The following is a 25,740-nucleotide window of genomic DNA, read 5'->3' as shown; positions in this document are numbered from 1 at the left end:
ACACACAAACACACACACATTCACCACCACAACTACCACCACCTCTACTTCCTCCTCCACCACCTCCTCACCACCACCACCACACATCATAAACACAATAATTAATGATGATAAAGGAAAGAAAATATCCAAGAACAAAGAATTCATAAAAACAAGAAGCAGATAAATAATAAATGTAAGAAGAAATACTTTTACCATATAAAATGATAGGAATGCAAATAAAAATTTGAGAATCTTTCACACTGTATCAGGTTGCTAGACTCTAAATATCTGATAATATTGCCAGTGTGTGGAGAAACAGAAATTGGCAGATACAACTGATGAGATTATAAATTAGAAATGTTTGCAAAAAGTTAAATATAACATATTAAATTTGAAATTATCATTAAATAACTTATGATGCAACACTGCGAATCATAGGATATAAATTAAAGCTCACTTTGCTCACTTGCAAAAGCCTATCAGGTTAGTGATATACAGGAAGCTTTATTTGTAGCTACCTAACTAGAAACACACTCCATTACAGTAAACATCATATGAACCAACTACAGCTAATTTAAAACTTATGTTGAAAATATAGAAATGTATGAAATTTTATTCCATTTTGGGGGGTAGGGAGTAGATTATTCACTTTATTGTTGTGTCAAGAACTAGTCATCAGTCAGTTTAAGCACAGAAACAAGAATAAAACCATTACAATAATACAAAAACTGTTGCAAACTAATACTTGTCCATCAGTACTTGTGGGAATAAGTTATATAAATCAAAAAATAGTGAAAAACTAGCATTATATTTACATATACATTAATAGCAACCCTACCAGCTTACATATTCATATATAAAAAAGGCTAGTGATTGTAGTAGAGAAGAAAATACTAAAACAACCTTAGGGATCTGTATAATTCTGAGGTATATATAGGTAACGTGGTTTTTTTTCTTTATTGGGTTACTAATTACATTTTATATTTTGCTTACTTAATTTCATATGCATATAATTTTATAGGTTCTAATTGAACTTTATGAGTGACTTCAATATTTTCTACTTTCATTGTGTTAAAAAATTAAAAGAAATACAATGTAGGACTGGAAATATGGCTTAGATATTAAAAACACCTGCTGCTCTAGAAGAAACCCATACACAACACAAGCACTCAAAAGAGGTAGGTGACAATGTTTTGTGACTTTGGTTCCAGGAAATCTAAGGCTCTCATGACTTTTGTGGACACCAGACACACATTAGATCCATATACATAAATGTAGGCAAAGCACCCATACATACGAATTTTCAAGTGATTAATTATAAAAGAAAAACAGTTCAAAGACAACAGCGAATAGTCAATACCAACACAGAAAAAACTTCCAAATGTAAATCAAACGTTGTTATCTAATATTACATCATCATTAAGTGTGAAAGTTATTGATTAGAATGCTATTAACGTATCTTCTAGAATATAGCCATTTTTCAATTGAGAATTATCAATTGTAGGAAATAGAATAGAATCACATACAACTTGCTAAGTGTGTGTGTGTGTGTGTGTGTGTGTGTATAGTGTCACACATGTGTAAATATTTAGAAATTCCTAAAGACTATAAAGATTAACCATTTTTAGTAATGTGAGAAAAGGCCTATACTATTTGATAAAGTAAGGAATTGAGATAAAAACAGATACCCCAAAACTCAAACACCAACTTATACTAAAAACTAAGCTTAATTTGTTCCTTTATAAAGTTTAATTGTTGGGTCTTTGCTTCACAAATATAGGAGAATTTAAATTTAGTTTAAAAAATATGTAATCTAAACTCTACTTCATCTGGTATGACATGTCACAAAACCTTAGAGAAGGTGTAAGCCTTTGCTACACATTGGCAATCAAAGGTTCAACATTAACAGGATGGCCACTGTATTGATCTCATGGAGTGTTCTGTCTTAGAAAATAGACTTGTAGAGAAAATTGGTAGCCATGTAGTTGAGAAAGCACAATTTGCCAGAAGTATGATACCTGTGGTTTACATCTGTTTTCCAAAGAGATTAAAAAATCCCCTCCTTTTACCCTCCATTTTGACCAAATTTGTAAGGTAGTTATAGGAGCCTCACTGTCCTATAAGCACTAAGAATAATAAAAATGCCTCCACATTCCACAGCCTACCTTTCTCCCAGGAGATCTGCTGTAACGAAGAGCACAGGTAAGACCCCTACCCAAATAACTCCAGCTAAGACACTCCCATGGAGCCCAGCAGACAAAGCAACTCTAATCTCTGCTGGACAACCATCTCCCTTCTGCTTTGTAACTCTGTTTGGGTGTGCCCACTCCTATCCCATAACCTACAGCATCCCTGTTTCCCAGGGGGTCTACCATAACCAAGAACGCAGCCTACCTGTCTCCCAGAAGGTCTGTCATATCCAGGTCATAGGAGGACTACCCTAACCAAGGACACAGGGGGCCTCTTCTAACCAGGAACACAGGAGGTCCCTAATCATAGATATCACTGCCTGCCGCCCAGAAGGCCTGTAATAACCAATGTCACAGAGCTCTACTGGTCTCAAAGGAGGCAGTCTCTAGAGAGAGATACCCAGTATAGTTAACAACAGTTATAACCAGATTGCTAGAGGTAACCAGAAGAACATAAGCAACAGAAGTCAGAGTTTTGGCACCATCAGAACCAAGGTCTCCAACACTGCAAGCCCTGGATAGTCTAACACACCTGAAAAGCATGGTGCTGACCTAAAATCTCATATATCATGAAGATATTAGAGGCCTTTAAATAAGATATAAATAACTCACTAAAAGAAATACAGGAAAATACAGGCAAACAGGTAGAAGCCCTTAAAGAGAAAAATAAATCCCTTAAAAAAATAGGGGAAAGCTCATCTCAGTGATATCGAGTGGCCGCGCTTGTGGAGCCATCACCATGCCTCTGGATAGAGATCTGTTATACCCTTCCTTGGAAGAGGAGAAGAAAAATCATAAGAAGAAACGCCTGATTGAGAGCACAAATTCTTACTTCATGGATGTGAAATGTCCAGGTTTGTACAGTTTTCAGCCATGCTGAGACAGTAGTTCTTTGTGTGGGTTGTTAACTCTGTTGAGCCAGCCCACAAGAGGAAAAGCCAGGCTCACAGAAGGCTGTTCCTTTAGAAAAAAAAGCAACACTAATCATCTATAGAAGTTCCTGATTTGTATTTTATACAGAAAGCCTTATCAATCTTTTACTCTACAGAGACAGTGTAATTATTGTTTGATTTTACAAAGTCTACAACAGTGATCTCCTATTTTTGTGTTAGTTTTTCAATAAAGTTTTAATTATGGAAAAATAAAAAGAAATAGGGGAAAACAGAATCAAATAGGTGAAAGAATTGAACAAAGCAGTCCAAGACCTTTCACAAAATACATTAAACTCAAGAAGGAAGGCCTATGAGTGGATACTTCTTAGAAGGGGGAACAAAATACCCATGGAAGGAGTTACAGAGACTGAAGGAATGACCATCCAGAGACTGCCCTACCTGGGAATCCATCCCATAAACAACCACCAAAACCAGACACTATTTTGGATGCTAATAAGTACTTACTGATAGGGACCTGATTTAGCTGTCTCCTGAGAGGTTCTGCAAGTTCCTGACAAATACGGAAGTGGATGCTCACAGCCATTCATTGGATGGAGCACAGGGTTCCAACGAAGAAGCTAGAGAAAGTACCCGAGGAGCTGAAGGGGTTTGCAGCCCCATAGGAGGAGCAACAATATGAACTAACCTGTACTCCCAAACCTCCCTGGAATTAAACCACCAATCAAATAAAACACATGGTGGGACTTAGGGCTATAGGTGAATATGTAGCAGAGGATGGCCTAGTCAGTCATCAATGGGAGGAGACGGCCTTGGTCCTGTGAAGGTTATATGCTCCAGTATATGGGGCTGCCAGGGCCAGGAAGAGGGAGTGGGTAGGGTGGCTAGCAGGGGGAGGGAAGAAGGGATAGGGGTTTTCAGAGGAGAAACTAGGAAAGGGGATAACATTTGAAATATAAAAAAGGAAATATCTAATGAAAAAAAAAGTAGAAAAAAAACAGAAATCACAACTGGTGGCAACCCTGGAAATGGAAAACCTAAGGAAGATATGAGAAGCTACAAATGCAAGCATCACCAACAGAATATAAGAAATAGAAGAGAGAATCTCCAGCATAGAAGATTCTGCAGAAGATATTGATACAACAGTCAGAAAAATATAAAGTAGGTAAAGCTCCTAACCAAAAATATCCAAAAAATCAGGGCAAAGTAAAAACTCCAAACCTAATAAAATAGGAATAGGAGAGGCCAAAGATTCATGGCTCAAGGGACCAGAAAATGTCTTCAACAAAATCATAAAAGAGAACTTCCCTAACCTAAGAAACAGATGGCCATAATCATAAAAGACTCCAGATCAACAAATAGATTGGACCAGAAAAGAAAATCCTTCTGTCACATAATAATTATAACACTAAATGCACAGAATAAAGAAAGAATATTAAATTCAGTAAGAGAAAAAGGCCAAATATCATATAAAGGTAGACATATCAGAGTCTCAACACCAGAGTTCTCAACAGAGTATAACAGTGAGAAGACTATTATGGCCACCAAACTCTCAATCACCATAGACAAAGAAACTGAAATGCCCAATGAAAAATACAAATTTAAAAAATATATATTAACCAATCCAGACCTATAGAAGATACTAGAAGGAAAACTCCAACGCAGGTGTATATACACACAAGAAAACACATTAAGCTAATCATGTTATAACAAACTACCCCCCACCAAAAAAAAGAGAATCACACACACATAGTATCACCTTCGACAACAAAATAATTGGAACTAACTATCACTGGTCTTTAATATCTCTCAATATCAATGCACTCATTTCCCAATAAAAAGAGCTAGGATAACAGACTGTATATGTAAACAGAAGCCATCATTTTGCTACATACAGGAAAAATGACTCAGTGACAAAGACAGACACTATCTCAAAGTAAAATGCAGGAAAAAAAAAAAAAAAAGGTTTCTAAGCAAATGGTTCCAAGAAACAAGCTGGAGTAACTATTATAATATCCAATAAAATAGAGACTAAACCAAAAATTATCAAAAAGATGGGGAAGGATACTTCATAGTCATCAAAGGAAAAATCCTCCAGGATGAACTCTCAGTTCTGAACATCTGTGCCCCAAAGGCAAGGGCACTCATATTCATAAAAGAAACGTGACTAAAGCTCAAAGAACACATTTAACTTCACATAAGAATAGTGGGAGACTTAGTCATTGCACTCTCACCAATGGATAGGTCACAGAAATAGAAAATACACAGACACAGTAAAACCAATAGGGTGTGAACCAAATGGACTTAACAGATATATTCAGAACATTTTTCCCTAAACCAAAAGAATATACCTTCTTCTCAACATCTCATGAAACCCTCTCCAACATTGACTATATATTAAGTTACAAAACAAGCCTCAACAGATAAAACAAGATTGAAATAATCCCATGAAATGCTTAGGGAGAAATATAGAAAGAAATTAAAGACTTTCCAGAATTCAATGAAAATGAAGACACAGCATACGCAAACTTATGGGACACAAAGAAAGCAGTACTAAGACAAAAATTCATAGGTGTAAGTGCCCTCTAAAGAAATTGAAGAAATCTTACAGTAGTAGTAACTTACCTGCACAACTGAAAGCTCTAGAACAAAATGAAACAAACACACCCAAGAGGAGTAGATGGCATGAAATAATAAAACTCAGGGCTGAAATTAACCAATTAGGAACCAAAAAATGCTTGTTTTTTTTTTGTTTGTTTGTTTTGTTTTGTTTTTTGTTTATAAAACAACAAAACCAAGAACTGATTCATCAAGATACATAAACCCTTAGCGAAACTAACTAAAGGACACAGAGACAGTATCCTAAGCAACAAAATCAGAAGTAAATGGGAAACATAACAACAGAAACTATGCGAACTCAAGAAATCATTAGATCTTACTACAAAATTCTATACTCAACCAAACTGGAAACTCTAGATGAAATGGATAGCTTTTTAGACAGATACAATGTACCAAAGTTACATCAAGAGTAGGGCCCAGGGCTCTGATGATTTTAGTGCAGAATTCTACCAGACTTTCAAAGAAGACCCAAAATCAACACTACTCAAACTTTTCCACAAAATCAAAGGGATTTTGAATCAGAAGGAACACTACATAGCTCATTCTATAATGCCACAGTTACTTTGATACTTAAATCACAGAAAGGCCCAACAGGAAAAGGGAAATTTAGGTCAGCTTCCCTAATGATTATCAATGCAAAAGTACTCAATACAGTTCTCACAAACCAAAGTTGGGAATAGCCTAGAAAGCATTGGAACAGGGGAAAAATTCCTGAACAGAACACCAATGATTCGGGCTCTAAGGTAGACAATTAACAAATGGGATCTTATAAAACTGAAAAGCTTCCGTAAGGCAAGCGGCACTGTCAATTGGGAAACATCTTCACCAACTTGATATCACATAGAGGGATAATGTCCAAAATATACAAAGAATTCAAGAAGTTAGACTCCAGAAAACCAAATAACCCAATTTAAAAATGNGNNACAGAGCTAAACAGAGAATTCTCAACTGAAGAACCTTGAATGGTTGAAAAGCAACTAACAAATGTTCAGCATCCTTAATCATCAGGGAAATGCATATCAAAACAACCCTGGGATTCCACCTACCACCAATCAGAATAGCTAAGATCAAAACTCAGATGACAGCAGACCTTTGAAGGTCTAACATATCTTTTAATGGGAGACACAACAGACATGTCTCCTCACTGTAGACAGGGAGCCCAGAATGGAAGAACTTCAGTTACAGTTATGATAAATTTGGTGACTCATGAGTTTTATTGGGATTACTTGCAGGTATATGTGAAGGGCTACTTACAGGGGTAGAAATGACTCAAAAAAAACCAAAAAACAAAAAACAAAAAAAACCAGAAAAACAAAAACACTTGTATCTCCAAAGCCCACCCTAACACATATCCTAAAAGTTAGGACCCCGCATATCCTTCATGCAGCTCAATAGATTAGAGAGTGTTCTTTCCAAGTAATTGTGTTAGTCTAAACCTCTTTTAATCACCATAGTCTCTGGTTCTTCCAAGAAGCTGGTGGAGTCTGGTCTCAGACTCTTTGTAGCTTGACTTCTCTGAGTGTTTTGGTAGCACTACTAATCTGAGAGACATTTTTGCAATAAGAAGGGATCTCTAGTCCCTCAGTCACTGAAGGACCTAGTGAATCTTGTCAGTTTCAGAGACATTTTTTTTTGTATTTTTTTATTAGATATTTTCTTTATTTACATTTCAAATGTTATCCCCTTTCCTAGTTTCCACTCAGAAAATCCCCTATCTCCTCCCCCTCCACCTGCTCACCAACCCACCCACTCCCATTCCTGGCCCTGGCATTCCCCCATACTGGGGCATAGAACCTTCACAGGACCTAGGGCCTCTCCTCCCATGGATGACTGACTAGGCCATCCTCTACTACATATGCAGCTAGAGCCACAAGTCTCACCATGTGTTTTTACTCTTTAGTTTCCTTTCCTTCCTCTTTAAGAAGCTTCCTAAAGGATACAATGTTTCAATCTCAGAGGAAATTTTTACGTAACAAGTGGGCAGCTGAGTTTGGCAGCTTGGGCTATAAGGTTCTGATTTAAGGTTACTGGAGTACACAGTTATGGAATCTTCGGGTAAGGAAAGCACTAAAGCCAGATGTATGACAGTAGAGTCTCTGTATAGAGACACAGAAAAGCCATTGCTTGAAGTTGTGAAAGAGAAGCCTGTATTACATCACAAACCCCAAAGTTTTGGAGATGCCAAAGTCACGGGATACTTACTACTAAGAGCTGCAGAGAGGGGGGGAGATCTATCCCAAATAAGAGGTTACCTTGCTAGCAGCAGAGCTAGAAAGATGGAGACATCTCAGTCTTTAACCTCAGATGGAGCTATAGAATGTATGGTTTATCAAGCTGGGTTTTGAACTTGTTCTGGTACAATGTTTCTTCATAATGCTTCCATTCCTCCATTTGAAATGGTAATACATATTTGGTCCCAATGGATGTTGGAAGTATGTCATTTTCTTTTCGATTTTACAAAGGGTTATAATTAAAAGTTGTCTTGAGACTTAAAAGAAACTCAGGACTTTTAAATTCTGTTGACACTGTGAAAGACTATGGAGAGTTTTGAAATTGAACTTAATGCATTTTACATTATGGGTTCCTGAGGGGGGGTGTTGTGGTTTGAGTGTGAGTGCCATCACAGGTTCATATATTATAATACTTGGTCCACAGGTGGTAGATGTCTTTGAATAGGATTAGGAGATGTATCCTATTTGGAATAGGAGGAGCTCTGAAGTTTCAAAGACTGAACATTTGGGTTATTCCCTACCTTTCTGTCTCTTTTTCTTTGTAGATGAAAATGTAAGCTCTTACCTACTGCTCCAGTAAGAAGATACCTGCCTGCCTGTTGCCACATTCTTTAACATTTACGGTTAAGGTCATGGACTTTAACCTTCGAAATTCTACCTTCCAATTATATTCTTTCTTTTATAAGTTGCTGATGTCTTCAGTACTGGTCATAGTGTCTTATTACAGACCTCCTTGACCTGTCTCATCTAGGAGGGGAGGGATGCCTACACTGTCTCTGGCCTGTCTCTTCCAGGAGAGGTAGTATGCCTGGTGGGATTTTCCAATGGCTCTGAGTTGACCTCTTCATTCCACTCCTTTCTTTGTGCATGCTTCAATCCTGAAGCTATTGTTGATATTCCGATAGCTCACACTCCTGGTCTTCTGTATCTAGTTCTTTGTATTTCTGCTTTACGGTCATTAGATGTATTGTACCTATGAGTTCTTTAACAAAAGTGACCAAGTGGTTCAAAATTCAGGGCCCAAGAGTGAACAATAGCAGGAGACCAATTAGGGGTCTTAATAAGGTGGATATGAGCGTGAATAACCAAGGGGAGGAGTTAAACCAAGACTCAAACCAGCCCTGATTCTGTTTTCTCTCTTCCACTTGGCTAGCCCTTCTCTCACCTTGGCCACTGAATCTTTAACAACCCTAAATCAACACACCTCAGCTAAGGCAGCACATAACCCTCCTTGCTGGAGGAAAAGTTAAATCTAATCCCTTCTTATTCTGTAGTACTACTTTTGATAATGAAGTCCATAGTTCTTTAAGGTGACTGATGGAATTTTCTATTCTCTCTACCCCTAAATCAATGGCTGTCCTAAGAGTGTCATAATTTTTCCCTTGTAAAACCAAAGCAGAGGTCCCAGTGCCCATTCTGGCCACTCCCAACCCCAACAGAAGGGATAAAGCGAGTGCTGTAACAGGTTTGGTGGACAGGCAATAGGATGAAGGAAGGAACCAGAATCCAAAGGTACCACCAGGCACTCATGATCAAGGTCTAGAGGTCTTGAGCTTGAGGAGATTATCCATCTTCTATACCATCCAGCATGGATCTCTGGGGTGTGGGGCATCTGCATGCTTCACATAGGAAGTGTGCACCCAGGCAGCAATACCATCTACCTTGAGAGCTCTGGGAGTAGCTACCAGCACCAGGAAAAGTCCCTTCTAGCAGGATTCCAGTGACTGTGCCCAATGCCTCCTTACATAGATCCAGTCACCAGTCTGGAAGTGGTGAGGGGTCTCTGGCATCCCTGGAGAATTTAAAACAGACCTTTTGGACTGATTCTAATGTTGTATTGACTGAAGGGCTTGGAGGCTCAAGAAGAGATTCCTATCAGTGAGTTGGGATACCACTAAGAGTGCCCAGTGAACACCAAGGGTATTGGGGTACCAAATAGGACCTCAAAAGAGGTCAGGTTAAAATGCTAGGGACTTCAGGGTTCTTTCCAGCTTCTGGCTATTATAAATAAGGCTGCTACAAACATAGTGGAGCATGTGCCCCTTAGTACCAGTTAGAACATCTTCTGGGTATATGTCCAGGAGAGGTATTGCTGGATCTTCTGGTAGAACAATGTCCAATTTTCTGAGGAATTGCCAGACTGACTTCCAGAGTGGTTGTACAAGCTTGCAATCCCACCAGCAATGGAGGAGTGATCCTCTTTCTCCATTTCCTTGCCAGTATCTGCTGTCACCTGAATTTTTGATCTTAGCCATTCTGACTGGTGGGAGGTGAAATCTCAAGGTTGTTTTGATTTGCATTTCCCTGGTGATTAAGGATGCTGAACATTTTTTAAGGTGTTTCTCAGCCATTCAGTATTCCTCAGTTGAGAATACTTTGTTTAGCTCTGTACCCCATTTTTAAATGGGGTTATTTGGATTTCTGGAGTCCAGCTTCTTGAGCTCTTTGTATATATTGGATATTAGTTCCCTACTGGAAATCCTTTCCCAATTTGTTGGTGGCCTTTTTGTCTTATTGACAGTGTCTTTTGCCTTACAGAAGTTTGCAGTTTTATGAGGTCCCATTATTTATAATAGCCAGAAGCTGGAAAGAGCCCAGATGTCCGTCAACAGATGAATAGATATAGAAAATGTGGTACATTTACACAATGGAGTACTACTCTGCTATTAAAAACAATCAATTTATGAAATTCTTGGGCAAATGGATGTATCTGGAGGATATCATCCTTAGTGAGGTAACCCAATCACAAAAGAAGTCACTAGATATGCACTCACTGATAAGTGGGTATTAGCCCAGAAACTTAGAATACCCAAGATATAATTTGCAAAACTCAAGAAAATCAAGAAGAAGGAAGACCAACGTGAGGATACTTCATTCCTCCTTAGAATAGGGAACAAAATACCCATGGAAGGAATTATAGAGACAAAATTTGGAGCTAAGTCAAAAGGATGGACTATCCAGAGACTACCCCACCTGGGGATCCATCCCATAATCAGCCACCAAACCCAGACACTATTGCACATGCCAGCAAGATTTTACTAAAAGGACCCTGATATAGCTGTCTCTTGTGAGGCTATGCCAGTGCCTGGCAAATACAGAAGTGGATGCTCACAGTCAGCTATTGGATGGAATACAGGGCCCAAAATGGAAGAGCTAGAGAAAATACTCAAGGAGCTGAAGGTGTCTCCAACCCTGTAGTAGGAACAACAATATGAACTAACCAGTACCCCCTGATCTTGTGTCTCTAGCTGCATATGTAGCAGAAGATGGCCTAGTTGGCCATCATTGGGAAGAGAGGCCTCTTGGTTTTGCAAACTTTATATGCCCCAGGACAGGGGGAAGATCAGGGCCAAGAAGTGGGAGTGGGTGGTTAGGGAAGCAGGGACGGGGAGGGGGGGTATAGGGAACTTTTGGGATAGTATTTGAAATGTAAATAAAATATCTAATAAAAAATTTAAAAAATAAAAAGAAAATGGTAGGGTGTGTTCCAGGCTTGCAACAGGGCCAAGAGGAGGGTCACCACCCAGTCTGTGCCAGTCTCCAAGGTCAATTTAGTTAAGGTCTCTTTTAGGGTTCTGTCCATTCTCTCTACCTGCCCTGAGCTCTAGGGATGCTACACACAATGGAGCTTCCAATTAGTCCCCAATATCTCTGCCAATCTATGACTTACCTTACAGACAAAAGCAGGACTATTGCCCAGTCTAACTACCTTTGGCACTACAAACCTCAGTAAAATTTCCTCTAATATCTTCTTGGCTACCATGGTAGCTGTTTTCTGCTCTCTGGGTAAAGTCTCAACCCATCCAGATAAAGTATCTATAAACACTATAAGGTATTTGTAACCATATTTTCCTGGCTTAACTTCTGTAAAATCGACCTCTCAATATACTTTCAGCCATTCTCCCCTAGGTCTTTTGTCTTGCTCACTCTTGGCTGCATAAGCATTCACTTGCTAGCATATGTTACACTGTTCTACTACCCCTGTAATATATCTGAGGTCTGTAATATATTCTTTAGGTCCCTTAAGTGCTTGGATAAGCTTTTTATCCCCTAAGTGAGTCCAATCTGCATTTGACTTAGTAAGTCTTTTGCTTGCTTTCTAGGGAGTATAATTTTCTTTCTTATGTGTATTATTGACCTTCCTTCTCTAGGTAATAGTGGCTAGGGTGGCTAGCAATCTGAGTTCTTTATTCTTCAGTATACTCTAAGTGAAGCCATCCCTTAGTCCAGTCCCATTTCTCAGCAGGTGTTTCTTGCAGGCCCATAACCTGGTTAGGCTCCTGCATAGCCACTTGATCTGCCTGGTTATTGCCTCTGGCCACTGAGGCTCTTCACTTCTGATATTCTGAGTGATGAATAATACTCACAGTTGCCAGCTTTATCAGGGCATCCAAGACATCCAAGATTTCCTGTTTGTTTTTTATTTCTTTTCCCTCTGATGTGAGCAGTCCTCTCTCTTGGTATATAGCCCCGTGGACAAGGTCTGTGGCAAAGGCATACCTGCTATCCATGTAGATGTTAATTTTCTTGCATAGCTCAAATTCCAAGGCCTTGGTGAGAACAATTAGCTATGATTTCTGTGCCACTGATGTGCCCCCTGGAGCGTGGGGAGGGGGAGAGAGGTTCCTCCCAGATGACATTTGTGCCATCCACCACAAGAGCACCTGTTCGTCTCTGACCAGCATGGAGAAAACTGTTCCTGTCTGTAAAGCAGGTAGCCTCAGCTCCCAGCTGGGGAGCTGGGGTCAGCTGGTGAGGTCTTTCTTCCAACCAAGGGTTCTCCTTTTAGGGCAGTTAGTTGCAGCCCGTTGGGAAGGAAGTATTTCTGGGTCCCCATTTTGGAGTGTCTCTTCCCAACAGAGGGCAGGGACTGTCTGGGAAGACCCTAAATAAATGGGATACCGGGTCCATCCCTAGGTCCAATGTTCTTTGGGTAGTCCATGAATATATTTTGGTGCCAGTGGCTCCTTGGGCCCAAGATTTTTTGCTGGAGACTGGCTCATCAGCTTGGGGAAGGACCGAGTACTGGGCCCCTATGTCCACCAAGAATTGAGTGGGTTTCACTTCCACTCTCAGAGTTACCCTGAGTTCAGGGATAGGTTCTGAACCTCATCCTCCCCAGTCTTCCCCCAGGGCTAACACCTTTGCAATTTGGGGATACTTTTCCCACAGCCTGTGAATGCCTACCCCTGGCTTCCGTTTGTTAGGGCATTCTCATGCCCAGTGTCCTCTCTCCTTGCAGTATGTGCACTGGTCCTTTTCTGCCTCTCTTTGCTTTCCCTAACTATTGTACCCGGACTTTCTATAGTTTCCTTCCCTATCATTATTCTTCCTTTCTCTTTCTCTGCTCCTTTTCCTCCTTTGTCTCCCTGTTATAATAAACTTTCTCAGCAACCTGCACTAAATCCCTCAACGGCTTATCCCATAAGTCTTTCTAGCCTCTGAAGCTTTTTCCTGATATCTCTACTAGACTGGTCTATAAAAGCCATACTAACAGTAGCTTTGTGCTCCCTGCTGCTGGGGTCATACGGTCATATTGGAGGAATGCCTCCATGAGCCACTCTAGAAAGGCTGTGGGTGACTCATCTGGTCCCTGTTTAACCTCATGTACCTTGGTCAATTTTGTGTGAGACCTGCCAATGGAGTCTGGTGGTAGACCTTCAGGTGTCTCTTACCTTCTGCCATATTAGTCAGGTCTAGTCAAGGAAACCAGCTATCGATGATAGCCTGGTCAATCAATGGTACCCCCCATGTCTGAGGGGGGCATTCTTTCTGGCTTTCTGCATTATCCTCTCCTGCTCTTCAGTCATGAAGAACACTCTCATGAGTTGTTGGATACCATCCCAGGTAGGCTGATGAGTAAATAAAACAGTATTAAGCTCCTTAGGGTTATCTGAAAGGGGTGGGGATGGTGTTGGACCTTCCAGTTGTACAAGTAGACTGAAGAGAAGGGTCAATATTGCATAGCCTGATTATCCTTATCTAGAAACCCATATGCCCTCAGAGAAGAGCCACTGTAGTATCAGGGTAGGTGGTTCTTAGAATTCGGTTCCCCATGGCTGGACGGGGAAGTTGGTCTCTTCCTGCTCTTCCCTCCATTAAAGGAGAGGTTTAATAGCCCTGGTCCCATATGAGCTGACTAGTGCTTGCACTGGTGGGGCCATGGGGCAAGGGCAGGGGGATAGGGAGGAGGGGTATCTTGGAGCAACAGGTCTGCTGTTGAAGGGTCTTGGAGGATCGACTTCTCAGGTACAGATCCCTCCTTCTTTCTGATGGTCAGAACCTGTGAGTTGTGTCGTGGGAAAAGAAAGGCCTTTATTCATGAGGGTGGAGGAACCACTCCACTAGATTCTTCCCATGTATTTATATAGGGTACTTGGTGTGGGTGCCTGAGGGATCCTGGCCTAAGGACTTTCTCCTCTACTGCTTTGATCACCTGCAAGTCTAAGGTCCCTATGGGTGGCCTCCCTACTCTGAAGGTAGGGCATTTAGGGAAGCACAGAGTAACTAACTTTCCCTTCTTTAATACTACTGAAAAGTTTTCTCCTCCAGTACTTAAGTAGGATGTTTAACGGGGTAGCTTCAGTCTGTCCAATGTCCAAAAACGTCATCCAGGAACACAGAACGAGATACCAACAAACTCAGAGAAAGACAATCAATACACAGACAGCTCAACCCTATCATGGGTGCAGACAGTCCAAGTCCAAGAACACAGAGAAAGACAATCAGCACACACTTTGCCGCTTCCATGGGTACAGTTACAGACAGTTCATCTCTTCGACGATTGCAGAACGAACAGAGTTGCTTGGCCAGCTCCTGTAGCTCCAAGACAAACCAGGCGCCCCTTCCAGCAGAGCAGGAGCCAGATAAACCAAGTTATAGCAAGACAGTTCCTGCCTCTGATACTTTATTACTCTTTCCAGAAGGAGTGGAGCCCTCCCAGCTCCCTCCAGGGTCTTTGGAGCTTTCCCCAGATTCCCCACAGACAGTCACAATATTAAGGCACATGTGTCCACCTCACTTGAACATACCAGACACTGCAGGCTCTCCAAGCACCCCTCACCCCCAACTCCCCGAAGCTTGAAAGCAAACTGAAAGTTCAAACAGACTCAGACTTTGACCAACAGCAAGACAAACAGGAAAGAACCATGGTACCTTCTTCAGACCTCTGATCTATCGCTCTCCAGTGTGTCCCCACAGGGGGTCAAATTCCTGGCCCATGCACCAAATCTAAGATTCGGCTGAGCCTTAATTACCGGGTAACCCCCACCCCAAGTGACCAATGTGAAGCTGGGGATTGATGCAAAAGCAAGAGGAATTTATTGTTCCAAAGTGCTGAGGTCATCCCAGACCCGAAGGAGAGGTGGTGACCCTCAGTGGCCCACTTGATGAGTTTTTATACACTTTCCAGGGCTGGAATAGAGCATCAGCAACTAGACACAATATGATCTGCAAAACAGTGAGCCCTTTAAACTGATTGGTCTTTAGTAAATGAGGTAGTAGGGGCTTAATCATCCTCTCCCTGCCTATGTGCTCTCTGACCTGTCTCTTTCAGGAGGGGAGGGGTGCCTGGTGGAATTTTCCAGTGGCTCTGAGCTGTCTGAGTTTATCTCTTCAGCACTGGCCATGGTGTCTTATCATAGCAATAGAATTCCAACTAAGAAATAATGTCATTATCAATGTCTATTTCATATATATTGGTTTTTCGAGACAGGGTTTCTCTGTATAACTCTGGCTGTCCTGGAACTCACTCTGTAGACCAGGCTGGCCTCGAACTCAGAAATCCACCTGCCTCTGCCTCCTGAGTGCTGGGATTAAAGGCATGCTCCACCATGCCTGGCTCACCCTCATATTTTTTTTTACAAGAATTTGACCTCAATGGTATTTTATCTGTTCTATAAAATAATATTTTAAAATCTATCATTTTCTTCATTTTTTCAAATCAGAGTGATATTTCTAATATGAACAGTTATCTTATCCATTTACAAAAAGATTAATTGAAAGATCCATTGTCATTTTACAGTAGCTTGAAAGAAGAAAGATTTTTACAGAGACATTCAAGAAAATAGTCCACATGCCTGGCATTAAAAGGCCTGCTGTTTTCTTAAAAGGAAGCAGAAAACAGAGCAGAATGGTTCTGAGGAAGAAGGAAATTAGGGTGGGAGGATAGGAGGTGTGGAGGGAGGAGAAACAGTGGCTGAGATATATTTTATGAAAGAAAAATTTATTTTCAATAATATATTTTATAAGAAACAGACTAAATTTATGAAAAAAAAATTCTAGAAGTCAAAAATAACCTATGCCTTAATAAAGCTAATTCAGATTGTTATAAGTAAAATGCTTTTATTGCTATTTCTCCCTTCTCTCTTACTCTTACTCTCTCTCCATTTCCACTGATATTAACTTGAGACTTAAAAAAGGTCAGCCTTTGTATTAAAAATGAGTTAAAAAATTTACACCACATGGCAAGCAAAGAATTTACAGTGCAAATTTGGATTAAGATTATTTACAATAATAGGGGACCAGTTTGAATTTATCAGACCCTCCACTTGGCTAGTTTTCCTTACAAATTCTTAACCCAGATTCTATGTAAACAATGGCTGTGACTGTGGCTGCCTATTTTCTTGGCTTGATCCTCAAATAAATGCCAGCACATAATAATTGCTCAGTATTATTCATTATTTTAATAGCCCATGTGCAATGACCAATTCTTTGAGAATCTGTGTTTCTCATTGACAGTCTTATATGTAGACTGTTTTACACTTATAAAAGTAAATCCTGTGGTGAAAATAGTTGAGCAGAATGAGTTTTATATGGGGAACTCTATTACAGAGCCCAAATAAAGTCCCTCTCATCTTAGGACACAAATTCCTATGTTATTCATTTAAAAGTTTCCTTTAAGCTCATACTCTACATTTCCTGTCTGCTACAACTGTATTTTCCTTTCTTGGGATCATGTGCCAGGTTGAGACCCATTATATTCACACCCTGCCTCACATGGACCATCGAATTCCCTTACTGAAGAAAAACAAGCAAGCAAACAAACAAACAAACAAAACTTTTAGTTTTTAATCCTTTGTCAAATATTTCAATGGATAATGTCTAAAATCATATAGAATTGTTCTTTAAACTTCTATATTGTTTATATATTTCTCTTCCATCTTTAAGCCCATACCAGACAGATTTTGAAACTGACAGTAGAAATGTTTAATGAAAAACATCTGACTTTCTTTACTGTCCTTCTATAGTTTTATTATTCCTTCCATTCCTCAAAGTTTGCCTTCTCTACTTTCCAAGCAGAAACACATTACTGTTTCCTCATTGCCAAGGACTCGTCTCCTGCTTTCAAATCACTTCAACAGATCCCTTCTCATCCTGTGATAGTTTTATGAACCTATTTTCCACACAGCTATAGTTAAAAGAAAATCTGGTATTGAACCATTTTTTCCATATCAACATACTGTTTTGAATTTTTAATGTCCCAATTTGTTGGGAAGGAAGCATGGTGTTCAGGTTGAGTGTTCTCAAGATAAATGAATCATTGCCTTGTCAAATATTAGGGCACAATAGAACATTTATTCCATTTTGCCTACAAACTCTTCTACTTTCTGTGTCATTCATATGTGGCATTAAAGCCCTGTGCTAACAGCAAGGGTAAGCATCATTACAAACCAAGTATTTGTATAGAGGAATTTGAAAACCAATGTAAAATAAAAGTTACATTTTATTGACAAGAGAATCATTTTTAAGTATACAAATTGCAAATTTACATAAAAAATAAAATAAATACAACCAAGAAATTCCATCTTTCAAGTGTGAAATCCTGACTATCTTGAATGGGGTAGAGTGTACATTGCTATGAAAAATCATCTTTAGTCAACAACACTAGCCAGCAAGTGTAGGCTTTCTTCTTATTCTTTGAGAAGCAAAATCCTTTGTGGTTAAGAAGTATTACAAGCTTATGAAATCCCTTTCCACTTGTGGTTGCCTGTGGAAAATCACTGGAGAGGAAAGAAAAATTACTTTGCTCTCCCCTTACCATGGCACCTTAAGGAAAAATGGGAGATTAAAAAAAAATAAGGCAAATTTTAAAAATACACTTGTATTTTGTGGTTCCAAAGCAGGCTTTACAGATCTTTGAGCTGTAATTACTTATATCCCTTTCTTAATATAGTAAGGAAAAATTAGGGTCAGAAATTTAAATGTTAAAAAACAATAAACTTTGAAAAGTATATGACTTGCAATTTTTTTCCACCTAGGGATTTTGAGGACAAGTGCTTAAAAGTACACCCTTCTAATATACTTATGATGTAATTTTTATTTTCCAAACTAGAGCAGGGAGCTCTTTTTACATCCTCTTGCTTGCACATCTCATTTAAGCTTTTGTTTATTCTGCTCTGTGGGCACCATTCACCTAACTGGTAACAATGTAAATGAATGCCTGCCCCAGAATACACTGTTATCACACAGTGACACAGGAAAATTGGCAACATCTCAGTCAGTGAAATTGTCTGTTCTTCTCTGCTAATATTCCTCTGCTTGGTAAAGAGAGATAATTACAGTCAGGATTAAGATATATTTTTACTACTTGTTTGTTTTTTTTACATTATCAGGTAATTACATTGTTTTCCTTTCCCTTACCATTTCCATTCCATCCTCCAAACCAGTCATGTACCTGGACCTTTCAGATTCATAGGGTGTTTATTTTTATAAATTGTATTTACGTGTGTGTGTGTGTGTGTGTGTGTGTGTGTGTGTGTGTGTCTATTCCTAAATATAAAAAGACAACCAGAAGTCACACCAATGGTTATATAAGCATCACTTTAACACTCAGACACCAGTAGGCATGCTAACATGGAGGCTTCAACCCTAACTAAACAAAGCTCTGAGATTAAGTAAGGAAAGCATGAGAAATCTCTGCCAAGAAAGAGCACACCATTTGGTTATACCTAAAGCATGACATTACTTTTATAGAATGTGTGTGGTCAATGGCATGCAAATACTTCATAGAGAACTGGAAGCCTAAGGTAATGACACCCATCTGTTTTTATGGACACTCTGTGCCTGCATGTTCTTCAGACACAGTACAAGAATGCTTAAGGGCAACCTTCAAATAAAATTCTTTCCAGAAATGTAATGGCACAGGGAGATCACTCTATCAGTTTCCAGCAGATGGTTTACTGAGACAATAGCCACTGAAGATAGCCACTTCAGCATCTCCCTGTGTGGGGAACAAGGGCAGTTTCTCTTTATAGCTAACATCCCTTGGCACATTCTTGCTTCTCACATTCTCTATGCACCCTAATTCACTGAGGACAGAACCTTCTTAGCACTCAAGAAATGAGGCAAAAATCAAACCTAGAATTAGTATTTGCTATGGGTATTCTAGTTTTTGGAAATGAGACATGTATTTGTTAGTCTTTCTGGAACTGGCCTTTCTGGAACTCTGACATCTGTCCCTTGCATATGAGCTTTCTTTGCCAAAGATGAAAAGATTCAGAATAATTTTAACCACTCTTTGTCTGTGTGTTTTTATCTCTGTCCCTGTCTCCCTCCCCTCTTCACTATTTTCCTGAACAATCTCTCAAATATTTGATTTTTTTTTTAGTTAAAAAATGCTACACCATGTCAAAAACTGACAACGTTATATTATCATAAACAGAGAATTTTATCAGTATTTCTGCACTTCAAAGTAGCAGTTTTATGTTATACCATGGTTTAAGGAAAAACATTTTTTTCTCCTGTAAATATTTTCTAGAAAATTATTTTGGAAGTAGCTGATATATAGCAAAAACATCTTGTAATAACTTTTTGAGAGTTGTTTTTGACAATTGTTTGTTCCTTATTTACAAATAGCATGAACAAGGGAACTATGTTGATTGGCCTGCTCATTTGTGTGTGTTGTCAGATAATTACCACAATGAAAGCATATGTATTTACTTAAAATAAATCTACTTTAACTGCATTCAAGTGCCACATCTGTGAAAGAGGAGCTATTGGCAAGTTTTGATGTCTCTATACGGGTGAGAAGCCCTGATGCTTCCCTGATGCTAACACGCATGCCTAGTTCTTCTAGAGTCAAGAAAATATGCACTATCTGTTCCTTGTTATAGGCCATCTGTGGGAAATCATGGAGAATACCTAACAATAGTAAGAAGGGAAGGACTTTAAGGCACTAAGTTAAATCTTTGTGTCCTTAATTAGTTCTTACGTAAAATAAATCATGTGAAAAAAAAAAACAAAAAACAAAAAAAAAAACAAAACTATCAATAGCCTTAGAATGGAGAGCTGAACCAATCCTCAAATATTTTTGGTGACATAACTGAACAGTTCTGATTTGTAAAAGAGTCCTTTATTTAGTTTCTAAAATATTTCTCCAGTAGGATGAACATGTGCCTGGCCACTCACATTTGGACAGTTTCTAAAGAGAGTTCATGGTCTGTCCGTATTTCCAAAATCTTGTTCTTAACCAAGGTGAGTTGGCAGATAGTTTGATGTTTTCTAAGAGAGAAAACTCTGAAGTGCAATGTGTTTATAAGCAAGAAAACAGGTTCAATTTGTATGCCAATCTCCTATCATTTATAATTTGAAAAACTAGTCCAATTAAAGTAGATTCAGTTATTTTCCACTTCATCTGTTGAAAGGTAGTAGTTTAACCCACTATCTTATTTTTTGATCACTTGCCAGAAACATACAAAGAATGTATTTGAAGATAAATTCAGAATGATGAGCAGGAATTAAAATTACTTTCCAATTTATGAAGTAAAGTCTTACAAGTGAGCCTTAATTTTAATCCACTATTTTCAAAAAGAATCTTAATTATTTGAATAGGTTCTACACTGTGACCTTCCTGTATGAATATGTTTAATAAAAATTGGATATTATAATCCATATGTGCATAATGCATACAAACATGTATATATGTGTATATGTATGTATACCCACACTCACTTGAAGTAAATGGGAGGTTGGAAAGATGATAACTCACCATCATATGCTGAGCAGGATATACCAGAGAACACACTTACTATGTGCCCTGCCTTCTAAGCAATGAATTCTGTCATCCTAGACCTTTGCATTTGATTTGTCTAGTCTCATTTGATTCATATCACCCTTTGCTTTAGGCCAGTCTATCTCATATCTAACTTTAGTCTGCAGAAGATTTAAGTTATGTGAGAATGCAGGTTCTCAGAAAGTCTAAGTACAGCATAGTACAGCCTGGTAGATCTCATTCCTAGTGGGCACTCCATTTGCACCAATTGATGGTCCAATGGATCCCATTTTACGTAGAGAAGATTTAAATCTCTTTTTAACTTAGGATGGCCATTGATCAACGATAAACAAAAATCTTCTGGTATTTAGCAGAAAGGTATCATACTCTTCTTCTACATAACCAAAGCTGTGAATCTGATTCCCACCAAGAATCTACCCTATTTGATACTGTCTGTTGAATACAGCACATCAAATTATTAGGTAATGGCCAGGCATGGTGGCGCACACCTTTAATCCCAGGACTTGGGAGGCAGAGGCAGGCAGATTTCTGAGTCCCAGGGCAGCCTGGTCTACAAAGTGGGTTCCAGGACAGCCAGGGATATACAGAGAAACTCTGACTCAACAACAACAACAACAAATTATTAGGTAATACTTAAAGTACTATCTAAAAAGTCATTCTTCCTCTGACCTCTTTTTACTACAAGTCTTCCTGAAATTTTTGACCGTGATTTTTTTAAAACAAGTTTGTGGGATTATTTTTTTCAGCTAATGTTTTAATGCATCCCTTCCTGCTACAGCTCCAAAAAACTGTATCATGCACTCATACAGAATCTCAATATAACACAATGCATGGGTGTCTAGCAATGAAGAATTATTATACTTTTTCTTCTCTGAGCATAATAGATTGGCACAGAAGAAGATAAATGGAGACACTATTAAATAGACTTCCCTATACTCAGGAGCGTTGTGAAATTATGATACTACTTGTTATCCCAAACTTGCAACTTACCCATGAACTGCTAAGTGGTTATATTTAAAAAATGTCCCTTAGACGTGAACTCAGCATTGAAAACCTTTTAGAATAAAGAAAGAAAAAAGGATGAAACTTGAAAATAGTGGAAAATTACCAGTATCTGGGATTGCCTATTTCCATGTCATTTTTTTCATTTAATAAGGAAGATATTAAACATAGCCGATGTGCTTTTTCCAATCACACTGCCACTATTTGGCATGTTCATTGTGAGAAATGAAGTTGAAAACACTTTCACACTCTATAATTTTGTTCCTGAGGTCTGTTTTTTGGTTAGGTTGATGAGCCCACTTATGGTTTCCCTTCAAAATGTTCAGTTGAATAATTTCCTTTTGAAAATTGAGAATATAGGTGTGTCTATAATTTGTGTTATATAAACAAGGATTTGAAAGACTTGGGTAACAAATGGTTTATAATTTTTTGAGTTTAGGACATTTATATTAAAATCACTTGTTTTTCTCTGGATTATTTTTTACTCTGTACTACTTTCATATAATAAAACTGTAGTTTTATTCTGTTTTTAATATGTGGCTGATTATGTGAGATTTGAAGCTAGTCATGAAAAATTAGTTAAAATGGAAAATGAAAACTATTTTTAAATAAAAGAGATTATTTAGTCCTGTAGTCTTAAACAATTTTGTTAAAAATAAGTGACATTGGTAATGGTGACTGCTTGGGCAGAATTGCTTAGTGCAAATTGTCCCAGAAATATATTCTAGTAACATAAGACAATACACAAATTTTTGTTCATTTCCAATTTTCCTTGGTAATTCTAAGACTTTGATTTAAGAATACAAATCTTAAGCCGGGTTGGTGGCGCAAGCCTTTAATCCCAGCACTTGGGAGGCAGAGGCAGGTGGATTTCTGAGTTTGAGGGCAGCCTGGTTTACAGAGTGAGTCCAGGACAGCCAGGGCTATACAGAGAAACCCTGTCATGAAAAAACAAACAAACAAACAAAAAAGCAAACAAACAAACAAACAAATACAAGTCTTTCTTATGTGCCCACCCATTTCATTTTATTCAGATAGGTAGCAGTGGGATTGTTAGATAAACATATCTGTTAAGCATATTCTAATATCATTAAAGGACCATCATATTAATGTGCATAGTGACATTAATTTGCATATTATCTAAAGTATGCAAATGTTCTTTTTTCTTGTTTTCATCCTTTATTTTAACATTTTACAATAAAGAAATGATGGGGCTTTTTGGTCTGATCTACATTTCTTTGATGATTAATATTTCTTAGCATCATTTCTAGTATTTACTTGGCCATTTGTGTATGTTCCTTTCAGAAACACTTATTGGATTCACTGAGAGTTTTCTAAATGTCTTTTTATTTTAACTCCTTGATTGACTGTTATTAACTTTTCTAGTTCATATGTATAAACTATTTGTCAAATATGCAAATACTTTTATATGCAAATATCCAAATACTTTGTACTGTTGTATAAGTTGTCTCTTCAGGTTCATGTTGATTTTGTACTTGATTATGCAGGTGGAATTACATTTATGCTAACCTTTATATATCTCTATAGCTGTAAGAAATCAAGTCTCTCATCAGTTGTTGAGACCACAACCCAAACTAATTTAATGACTTAAATATAAAATCTGAAAGTATGAAACTTAGAAAAAACATGAAGCAACTATTTCAGGCCAGTGAAATTGACAAAAATCTTTTCATCAAAACTTCCAAATAAACTAAAACCAAACTGGTCTTTCAAAACAAAATTAAATTTATATCTTATAAATCCATAATTATTCATGATATAATTTACTTTAAATTGGCTAAAAATGTCCATAGGCAAGATTTTCTTCCTGAAAAAATATGTTAAACTAGTGATTGATAGGATAATATTTATTTCTAGTAATATTACATATATGTGTAATTGTACATTTGTACATTTGTGTGTACATTTAAGTATTTTCTTTGCACTTAAGAGATTATTAACTCTAACAAAAGATTTATCTGATATAAATTTGTCTTGTTTCTGAAGTTGGTATTAAGTGCAGATATACCTGACAGATTAAAATAAAGTAAAATTTCCTTCCAACTTTGTGATTTAAGGGAGTATTTGCAAACATTTAATTATGCTCTAGATATAACATGAGAAATGCAGGCTATTATCTGTCTCTTTGAAGTAGAAAATCAATCCGTGATACAAAGACAAAAGTAAGAAATGGAGTTTAGGAGGAGTTGTATTTAATTTGCAATATTAAGCACAGTTTATGATGACTAAATTCAGAAAACAATTTGACATTAAACTTTGGCTGAAAGAAAGCAGAAATAAAATGTAGCCAAAATATCAAAGCCTCAAGGCTTTTGCCTATGAAAGAAAAGTTAAATTAAAACAGTAACAACAAAAACTATGTATTTGACTTATATATGTGTGTGCATGTATGTGCATTACTCTTATCCAAAATGAGAGAAAAAATTATTCCTACCACACATTTACTTAAAAGTCTCAGTTTACAGATATCATAAATCTGATTAAAATGGCAAGAACATTAAAGAGTCAATTTCCCTCACAACTACAGCTCAGAGTTGGCAGCGTCTTGGGTCACAACAGTGTTTCGGTCAAGACTCTTTATTTCTTTTAGTCCTATTACCATGATTCCAAGATGGCTGCTAGAGTTTCTCCATCCATACTTCAGGCAACAGAAAATAGAAGGGGAAAAAAAATTGTAATTGATTCCTTTCGTCTAAGTCACAAACAGTAAAGCAATTTCCTTGAAATTTCATCCAGAAGTTGATGCCTATTTTACTTCTGTACCTCATCTCAAGCAGACTGAGCTATGAAAATTTAAACTGGAAATGTTGCCAATAGCTAACATATGAGAACTTTATTGCTGGTGAAAAATGATAAATATATTTCTGAGACAGAAGCATGTTTTTTTTTTTTTCCCCTCTGTACTTAAGTGAAGCCTACAGTGAGAATGAGTACTTAATTAAAGAGTTGTGTTTGTTATTAAGTTGTGGACTGTGGACGATATCATGAGTTTAATTACTGGATGAGAATTCTGAGGTTTCAAAGTTGGTATTTTCCATTGGTCCTTTAAAAAGATTGTATAGAATTGAAAAATGGAAATTCTCTTAGGCAATAAAACTGAAGGACTACAGACATCAGTTTCAAGTTTTCATCAAAGAATTTTAATACTCTTTACACTTCTTCTGCCACTCGCTTGCTTTTATAGATATTGTCATCAACCCACCAAAAAAAAAAAAAAAATCCAGAAAGATATATGATTTAAAGCAGAAACAGAATTACTGAAATTGTATGTCTTAAGGTTTCTAATTTCAAAATAGTTTTCAATTTACTAAGTGAAACTGCACAAATATTATAAACTCATGAATAACAAGTAATAGAAAATACTCGTGTTTTTTCTACAGAAAATCCATAATAAAATTTTTCTAGTTATATTACTAAAAATATTACTAATACAATAAATGCACAAAATGTAAAAGTATGCTAGTCAATATAGTTTATATATTTACAACCTGACTGAAGTTTATAAATTTGAAATACTCTCCTGTTAACTATTTTCTCTTAAGGGATGCAATAAGGTTTTATATACTTGTTAGATTAATGGTATTAATTTGGCCTATTGTTTTGTAACGGAAATCACTAAGAAACTAACAAGAAAAGTATTACATTTTGGAAAAGTATTACATTTTGGAATTTTATATAAGTTAATGAGATACAATTTCATTTAAAGTTGCAAAGTCATGCCATCTACATTTTGCATCTGATTAAGCACTGAAACCCATTTTATTCAGTAAAATGTTTGCATGCATTTTGTCATA

The 25,740-nt window shown here is 37.7% G+C and overlaps 1 pseudogene; it reads left to right on the top strand.

The window, feature by feature from the left end:
- Positions 1–2,910: 2,910 nt before the first annotated feature.
- LOC110316122 lies at positions 2,911–3,165 on the top strand (annotated as a pseudogene).
- The last annotated feature ends 22,575 nt before the right edge of the window (positions 3,166–25,740 follow it).

The sequence above is a fragment of the Mus pahari genome, chromosome 2, assembly GCF_900095145.1.
Source record: "Mus pahari chromosome 2, PAHARI_EIJ_v1.1, whole genome shotgun sequence".
NCBI lineage: Eukaryota > Metazoa > Chordata > Mammalia > Rodentia > Muridae > Mus > Mus pahari.
This window is presented reverse-complemented; position numbering and strand designations above follow the sequence as displayed.